Here is a 10,028-nt window from a genome sequence, read left to right on the forward strand (position 1 = left end):
ACTAGAACTGAACTAGAACTGAACTAGAACTGAACTAGAACTGAACTAGAACTGAACTAGAACTAAACTAGAACTGAACTAGAACTGAACTAGAGCTGAACTAGAACTACAACTGAATAAATATTTAAACTATTAAATTATAGTTTTATTTTAGAACCCTCTTAATAATCATTTCTAACTGCATAATAGCTAAGTAATGTTGTTGTCTAACTACTACAACTACTAATATTTCGTATAAAAACAAAAAGTTGGAAAAAAATTGGAAACAAAAACATATCATATTTGACAACTACACGTAAATTACACATCATAACATTTAATATATTATGTGTTTGTTTGTTGGTGTTTTGCCATATTATTTTTCCTGTATTTATTATATTTGGAACCATAAATAACAATTTTTTTTTGTATTATTTGTTTAACTTGTACTAGTAAATGTTTAGGATATTATATACCTACACGACAAACGATACGTATACATACAAACTCGTATAAGTAATTGAGTAACAGTTGTTGATGTTTTGGACAGAGTAAGAAGTTTTAAATCGTACAAATATTTGTCTAATAAGGAATCGGCTCACTGTTCAAAGTGTAAAATGTCATACTGTATAATTTTTTTCTAAGTTGTTCCTTTACCGGGAAACTGTTATTGCCTAAAAGTATGCTTAAAGAAACATTGATGAGTTTTTGTTGTTGTAACTGTTGTCATGTTTGTCTTCTTGGCAGATATACGATATGTGTTTTTTAACTTCTTTTTTTTTTCTTTTGGAAATGTTTGTCATATATATAATTATTGACATTAAATATACATTTATAAATAAATTTGTAAATGAACATATGTTCCTGAAAACATACACACATAAATGAGCCCAGCAGCTCACATAATACTTTAGTTTTAATTCAATTAAAGTTTCAGTTCAGTTCTAGATCAGTTTTAATTCAGTTCTAGTTCAGTTCTGGTTCAATTCTAGTTCAGTTCTAGTTCGGTTCTAGTTCAGCTCTAGTTCAGTTCTAGTTCAGTTCTAGTTCAGTTCTAGTTCAGTTCTAGTTCAGTTCTAGTTCAGTTCTAGTTCAGTTCTAGTTCAGTTCTAGTTCAGTTCTAGTTCAGTTCTAGTTCAGTTCTAGTTCAGTTCTAGTTCAGTTCTAGTTCAGTTCTAGTTCAGTTCTAGTTCAGTTTTAGTTCAGTTCTAGTTCAGTTCTAGTTAAGTTCTAGTTTAGTTCTAGTTCAGTTCTATTTCAGTTTTAGTTTAGTTCTATTTCAGTTCTAGTTCAGTTCTTGTTCTATACTAGTTCTGTTCTTATTAATTTTGAATGTTTTTATGTTTAAAACTTTTAAACGAAATTCTATAAATTAAACATTTAAATTAATCATAAATATATTGTTTTAAATTTAATTTAATCTAAAGCATTTTTCTTCAATTATTAATTATGTTTTTATTTCAATGTAGTACATTGTGCCTTAATATATGCTTGGAATTATTTATTGAAAATTACCCTAAGGTTATGCTACAAAAAATATCTTTAAAATTTTTTTGTTTAACATTTTTAAACATATTTTATTTTTTGCAAAATTTCAAGACATATTTCAATATTTACAGAAAATAATAGTATTCCGTACTCTTGAACATAATAAAATTTGCATAATTCTTAGCATATAATTTTTTTTTATTTCTACTAGTATTTGAGCTTAACATTCTTAAGACGTTTTTATGTATCGAAACTTCAAGCTCTTAACAAGTATAGATGTTTATGTACGCACCATAAGCTACACTATTGGTGGAATATGTTAAATTTAACTAAAGAAATGTGACATATGTGATATCTGAAATACTTGGTTATAACTTGCTATTATTAATAACTAAAGCATAATTTTAGGCAATTTTTGAAAGTAGTAACATTTTTAAACAAATGTTTGCTGTAGCTTGTTTGAATTTCGTTTTGTTGTCTCTATGATTTTACTTCTTGTTTTTAACATCACGTCTTTCGGTTAGTGTTTGTTTTTTTTCCTATTTCATCTGCTTCTTTAACATACATCTACAATTTATTTTTTTTCTATAACTGTCAAGTATCAGTTTAAGTACCACATTTCTCAAATCAAATCATCGTCATCATCTTCTCTAACGTCTCGTTATAGTTCAGTGTTTTTTTTTTTCGTCTTTTTTATTTCACCAGCTTCTGTTTCTATTTGCCCCGTAGTAGATATTGTGTAAATATACATATATTTGTATATACTTCAGAATCGTTTCTGTTTTCTTTGTATTGAAATTATTTGTATTTTTATTCCTTTTAAATTTGCCATCATAATAATCATATTGAAATCAAATATGAAAATTGATAGGTTTTCTTCTCTATTATATTGTAATAATGTTGAAAAAATAATATGGTAGTTTGGTGGTATTTTACAGAAGATGAAGTTGTAGGGGAGTGAAGTGTATTAATATTTAAGAAATTTTTCAATGAATTTATATTTATTTTAAAATTATTTGATTAAAGTCACCTGTTGATAATTACTCTCTAATTTCACTATTTATTTCACAGTTTATGACTTCTACCAGAATATAGCTATAATTAAAAGTTTAAAATTTTAATTAAGCGTTGCATATTTTCAGGCAATTTTAATTTGTTTTTTGGCTTTTAAGTAGAAATTTCATTAAATTTCTTTGTGTTTTATTTTTTAAATATATATGATTTAATTAATAGACAAATTTCCTTGAATATTTGTTATTATACTTTTAAGAAACTTTTCTTCCTAATGTAATTTTTATATTGAATGGATGGCAGTAGGAAAGTGGTCCTTAAATGTGTCCCTAAAACTATGCGCTAGATATATTTTAAACTAATATAACTTCGGTTTACAGAACACGTTTTCATTTGTAATTTCCACAATAAAATTGAATGAATGTATAGCTACATATGTCCGTCTGTGTGTCTGTCTTCGGTTTCTAAAACTTTAATAATTATATTCGACATTCTTTTGAAATATTTGCTATTTAAAATCCATAAAATTTTTTCTTTGTAATGCGTGAATGGCTGTTGGGAAGCGGCTATGGAAAGAGACCTCTTTAAAATGAATTTAACTTCCGTTTACCTAATCGACTCCGCTCTGCTATATACATATATTTTAAAAATCTACAAATGTCCGTCTGTCTGTCGTTTGAAATTGTTTTTCTGAAGGCTTCGTATAACTTCTGGAGCCAAAATTTATATAATTCTATCAGAGAAACTTTAAATAAATTTGCTTTTGAAAATTAGTAAACTAGTTTTATAAATAAAAGAAATATGAGAATAATTCCGAAACAATTCATCAAAATATTGTCAATAAATAAGAGTTTTTGTCATTACAAATAATACAATAAAAACAACAAAAACATGAAGCTTGAGTGTTATATATTGTTTTTTTTTTTTTTTTTGCTTTGTATACAAAATTGTTAATTTTCTTTACTGAAGTATGCTTGAGGTTTAAATTAAAAAAAAATGTAAAGTATACTTTTAGGATATTAAAAACTAAATAATAATTCCCGTTCTAAAGTGTGCTGTAGATTAAAACGCAAAAATATGAAGTATACTTTTATGTTTTTTGGAAAACTAAAATTGATTTTTAAAACGTTTTTTTAAATAAACTTATTTTATTAATATTAAAATATTTTAAAATAACGTGATAATAAATTTTAGAATATTAAAATAAAAGATTCTCGTATAAGAATCCTATACAATATATAATCCGAGGAATTATATCTAAATTTTAATTTTTAGAATAAAATGCATTATATACAGTTAAAAAACCATATCTTTTTCTTTACTTTTTAAGTTATTAAGTTGTATAGTATACTTTTAGGATTTTAAAGAAAAATTATATCTTTTCTTCCATATTTTCAAACCTACATTTACAACCATTATTTCAAGAACATTTCGATGTTTTCCTTAATCATTTTCTTTGGGTTTTGTTATTAAAATATTGAATAAAAGTGCATTAAATATAGTGAATTATACTTTTAGGATTAAAATTTTTAATTTTATCAATTGCTTTTAAAAGCTATAGTTAAGTCTATTTATATTAAGTTAGTTTTTAAGTATTTTTAAAAATAAATAATAAATTATTAAAACATTAACTAAATAAAACAAAAAATGGGGACAATTGTTGTGAAAAACTATAAACAAAATATAACAAAAACTCTACGTTTATAAAACTAAAACTTGAAATTACAAAAACAAAAATTATGACAAAAAAAATCTTAAAAAACTTTAAACTAATAAAAAACAAACAAAAAAATTAAAAAAAATTTAACTAAACTAAATTTAACAATAATTTTATAACAACCTTAATATAAATAACAAATTTAATTAATTAAAAAAATCAAAATAATAATTAAACAAAACAAACAAAAATTTAATTGTTCCTGAAATTGTTGCAGATGCAAATTTTTCGGATTTTCCATATATACAATATTTAACACGTAAGTTTTGAAAGTTTTCTAAATAAAACAATAAAATTTAAAAATTTTATTGAAAAATAAATTAACAAAATAAATCCACATTTCGCTAAAATCAATAAAAAATAAGACTTGAACTTGAGTCTAAGCTAAGTTTTTAAAGTGTCCACTACCTGGCTTATAAAGGAGACACTAAAGTGGCAGTTACATTTACCCTCGTTCGTGATGAAAGACGATTTAAAGCTAATCAGGTGCTAAGACGTTAGTTACTGTTTAGATCCTACACCACTTAAGTGGGGGGGCACATGGGGTTTGTGCTGATGTTTGTAACGCATAATAATATTGGTCTATATCCACCTTAAAGTATACCAATTGGCTGAGAATCATTATCTGTGTCGATTTAGCTATGTCCGTCCGTTCGTCTTTCTGTCCAACTAAAATTTCTTACTTGTTATACCCTAAACCACTTTTGTGGGGAGTGTATGTTGGGTTTGTACTGATGTTTGTAACGCACAACAATATTGGTCCTGTACCCACGTATATCAATCGGCTCAAAATCATTTTATGAGTCGATTTAGATGTGTCCGTCTGTCCGTCCGTCCATGTAAATTTTGTAATCAAACTACAGGTCGCAATTTTGAAAATATCTCAATGAAATTTCGTACATGATCTTCTATTGTCCCAGGACGAAGAAGAATGGTTAACATCTGTCCATTGTTTCACCTAGCGCCCATATAACTGAACCGCCAATAGGACTTGTAAACCTTGTAATCAAACTACAAGTCGCAATTTTGGAGATAGTTCAGTGAAATTTTACACATGATCGCCTATGATACCGCAGACGGTCCATTATTTCACTAAGCTCGCATACAACTGAACCATGTCGGGTTCAGATATGTCGATCTCGTCAAAAAGCTGCAAAAACCAAGTTCTATACTAGACTTAATGACCCTCTCGAATTCCACAATAATAGGTCCACATATGACCCTATAAAAAGCCCCCATTAAAATTTTACTTAAATATGCATATACAGGTGTAGGGTATTATATGGTCGGCCTCGCCCGACTATAACTCCTTACTTGTTTTTTATGCATTAACTCTTTGTCGAACTATTGGAATTATCATATCCCATGCTGATGATATAACACTCAAAATAAATATACTAATCAGATTGGAATCACTTTCTGAGTCGATTTAGCTATGTCCGTCCTTCCGTCGGTCCTTCCGTCCGTCCATCTGCCCGTGTGTCCATGTAAAGCTTATGCGGGTCTCATTTGACTTTAGCACTCATACAAAGCCCCCTTCAGAAAATTACTTGAATGTCAAAATTCAACTATGAAATATATGCTCATTTGTTTTCGAATGAACCGAAGATACTGCAGTTTGAATAAAATATATGTTAAGGAAAATAAATCTTGAAATTACTTAATTATAAGAATTTAAAATGTTGCTTCAACTTTAGGTGTAAAATGTCAATATTTCCCTCTTTTTCTAATAATTCCTAGTACTTCTTAACATAACCTCCTCTTTTACATGTTTTATACTTTAAGTAAACATTTAAAGACCTACAAAAAGGAGAAACAAAACTCTTTTTAAAAAAATTTTTCTTTACTTTACGTGACACTTGCCTGATACATTCGTGCTGCATTTGGTAAATAAAGTAGAGAAAGAGAAAAAAACTTAAAAATATAGATATATATTCCCATATTATTTTACATGAATTTTAAATCGAATTCATAGCAAAAATGACAATAAATTTTATAAAGAAAAAAAAAAAAAAAAAACAACAAATTCCAAAGTTAACATGCATGGCTCATGTGGACGCTAGAAAAACATGTAAAACAACTTATAGCACCCCTGCAAAACGAAACAAGGAATATTTTCCTTATATTACCTTCAAAATGTATTAAAAATCAATATAGCTGCAAAAAACTAAATGGTAAAATAAAAATAAAACTAGGAATATGTAATTTTCAGAATTTGTCACGAATCAACAATTTATATCCAAACAATAGCCAATGCTGCAGCAATTTAGTATTGTGAGTCGAAGAAAAAAAAAACAAAACAGAACAATCGTGGCCAAGCAGTGGCAAACCTTAAAACCAAAGTAATCCTATTGGTCGGTAATTTGCCAGTTATTTTTTTATACAAATAAAAATCTTAACAAAATAAAAACGTTTTTTTTTCTGTTGATATTCCAAAGAGGACATGTTTTCCCGCAGACACCATAAAAAAATTAAAGAAATAAAAAAATTTGAACTTTTTTGTGATTAAAGCTTAAAGCTTTAATCGTTTTTTCGGAAGCTTATAAGAAAGCTTTTTAAATGGTAAACAATTTTATTAAATTCTATTTTTATTTTGTTTCTTTCATATAGATCCACCGGAGATCATCAAGAAGCCTCAGAATCAGGGCGTTCGAGTAGGAGGAGTGGCAACATTTTATTGTGCAGCTAGAGGAGATCCACCACCTTCGATAGTTTGGCGTAAAAATGGCAAAAAAGTATCGGGTAAGTGGAAATAAAAGACAGTAAAATATTTTTAATTAAAAAATTAAGAAAAAATAAAACGTTTTCTAAAGAAAATATATAAAAGAGAAAAATTTCTGTTTAAAATATAAGAGAACAAACAATTTTATGTGGGAAATATAAAAGAGCAAATCATTTTCTATGGAAAATATAAAAGAGCGTATGTTTCGTATACAAAGTGAATTAGAGTGAACAATTCAAACAATCAAATACTTTTCACAAAGATGAAAACTTTTTTAAAGAATATAACAAAAGTGAGAACTATTTTCTTTAATAATATAAGAGAAAGAACAATTTATTTATAGAAAATATAAGAGCGGCAACTGTTTTCTATTAAACATTTAAGAGAATGAACAATTCATTTATAGAAAATATATAATCAGGAACTATTTTCTCTTAAAAATATAAGAGAATGAACAAATTGTTTATAAAAAAAATATAAGAGCTGACAATTTTCTATGAACAATATAGGAAAGAGAATGTTTTTCTACTAAAACTATAAGTAGCAAAACAATTTTCTATATAAACTTAAGAAAGCTATTAGGATTCTATAGAAACTATGAGAGAGCGAACATTTTTCCATAGAAGATACAAAAAAGTGAACAATTTTCTGTACAAGATATAAAAGAGAGAATAAATATCTGTATTCCATAAAAAATACAGGTTTTTCTAGAAAATAGAAGAGATCGAATAATTTACTATAGAAATTGAAATATCGTACAATAATAAATGAGAGTGGACTATTATATTAAAAAAGTAGAAGAGTATTCATCTCTTAGCTCTTAGCACAGTTTTTATAGAAAATAAAAGAAAACGGAAAATTGTCTATGCTAATGCAATATATTGAACAATTTTCTGTAGAAGAAAGAGAAGAAAGAGAATACAATTTCTTAGATTTCATTAAAATTATAAAAGAGTAAAAAAATTCTTTAGATATTATCTACAAAAAATAAAAGAGAGCGAGATTTTAAACACAAAAATAGAAGAGAATAATTAAAAGTGTATAGAAGATAAGGAAGAGCAAATAATAGAAGAGAACGAATGAATTTCGTTCTCGGAACAATTTCCTATAGAAAATATAAGAGACGTAAAATATCTGAAAGAAAATGTAAACGAGGGATTTGTACAGAGAGTATCCAAGAGAATAATCAATTTAAAAAAATAGAATAGAAAAGAGCGTTAAAATTTCTAAAGAGAATAAAGGAAAACACTATATTTATATTCTAGGAAGAAATGATTCTGCAGAAGAAATAGATTTATTAGAGAGCGAAATATTTTCTATTGACAATAGAAGATAATAAAAAATTTTAAAATAAAATAGAACGAAAAAATCTCGATACTAAGTAAAAGACAGCGAACACTTGTCTATTGCAAAAAGGACCTTGATCTCTTTTGTATAGACAATATAAGAGAAGAAAAATATCAAAAAGAAAATGTAAAATAATGATCAATTTAAAATGGAGAATTAAAGAGAGCGGTATATTTTCTAATGCAAACAAAATAAGCTTTAAACTTTGATAGAAACGAATTCTTTATAACATTTTAGAGAGAAAGATAGAACTTTGTTGAATATTTCGAAAAGAAAGCATGATATCTTTAAGAAGAAAAATTGAAAATGAGTTCTTTTTAAATTGAAAGAGAACAAATATTTTCTGAGGTATTTAAAAAAAAGCTAGAACTTTTCTAAAAAAAAAAGAAATTCATAAGCTTTAATGAGCTTATATAAGAGAGAAAGAAACAGAGAGTCATTATTTTATAAAATTAAGTTTAATTTCTTTGGAAAATTAATTTTTTTTCAAAAACATTCCTAAATGTTCTTTCCAAAAATTATGAATTTTATTTTTATATATTTAATCATGATTACTATTATTGTCCACTTTATTAAATAATTCAATATTTATTTACTGTTAAATGAATTTTGTTTTTTGCTCATAAATTTGATTTGCACGAACGTGTGTGTGTATTTGTAGGTCTGCATGTCTGTTTATAAAATTTCTAATAATTTTTGTTTTCTTATATTTTTCTACTCCCTTAGGTACCCAATCACGTTATACGGTGCTGGAACAACCCGGCGGTGTTTCAATATTACGCATTGAGCCTGTACGTGCTGGACGTGATGATGCTCCCTATGAGTGCGTAGCAGAGAATGGTGTTGGCGATGCTGTATCAGCAGATGCTACACTAACAGTATATGAAGGTAAGTGTTTGGACATAAACTTTCCAACTAAATAAAATATAAGTAGAAAAAATGTATATTGAATGGAACATACATGTACTGACAGACTGACCCAACATGTGAGTGTCATAATCAGGGGCCATATGACCAATACCACTACCACCTTTTTTTTTTTTCTTTTTTGCTGTCTTCTTGTATGAACAACTTTATATTTAATTAAATTTTATCAAAATATTTACTCAACTCTAAGCATCAGCAATATGACCAACACCCGCAACAACATTAACAGCAGGAGCAACATACATACATATATATTTAATAATAAAAACTAATCCTTGATAAACTTCTGTTAAAGCAACAAAATACTACTCTTAACCAAAAACACTGTAAAAAAATGAGCTTGAAATATTGTATTTTTTAAAGTTTTTTTATTAAAAGCTTTTCAAGTATAGCAACAGCAATAACAAAATCTATTGGTAAAAAGTTGTACATTTAACTTTTTATATAAACATTTATCCTGGTAAAGGGATAAAAACTCTTGCTGTAGTAAAAATTCATATAATATTTCTAGTATGGCTTAGTATTTCACTTTACTAGATGAGTATTTTTTATCTATGAGTGTGTGTATGTGTGTATTGGTATACATGAGTGGTTGTTAAATGTTGTTGTGGTAACATTTGATTTTGCTTTATTGATCTCTTTAACTCTTGAAACTCTTGCTAAAAATTATTTGCTAACAAAAAATATGAAAAAATAACTTCAAAACTTTACTAAACATATATAGTCACATACACTCAAAAAAATAATCAAGCCATCCGGGCTTGAATCAATCCATATCGGTCTCAATAGTACGGTAATCCCGGTTTGGCTTAAATCAAGTGCAAAATGATTGAATCA

General features: G+C 26.9%; 1 long non-coding RNA gene across 1 annotated transcript; it reads left to right on the forward strand.

Annotated features, from left to right (window-relative positions):
* Positions 1 to 4,402: 4,402 nt before the first annotated feature.
* On the forward strand, positions 4,403 to 9,909 carry LOC124420796. The gene is made up of 3 exons (XR_006941381.1): positions 4,403 to 4,454; positions 6,806 to 6,937; positions 8,991 to 9,909. It is a non-coding gene; the product is annotated as an uncharacterized LOC124420796 (long non-coding RNA).
* The last annotated feature ends 119 nt before the right edge of the window (positions 9,910 to 10,028 follow it).

The sequence above is a fragment of the Lucilia cuprina genome, chromosome 6, assembly GCF_022045245.1.
Source record: "Lucilia cuprina isolate Lc7/37 chromosome 6, ASM2204524v1, whole genome shotgun sequence".
In the NCBI taxonomy this organism is placed as follows: domain Eukaryota; kingdom Metazoa; phylum Arthropoda; class Insecta; order Diptera; family Calliphoridae; genus Lucilia; species Lucilia cuprina.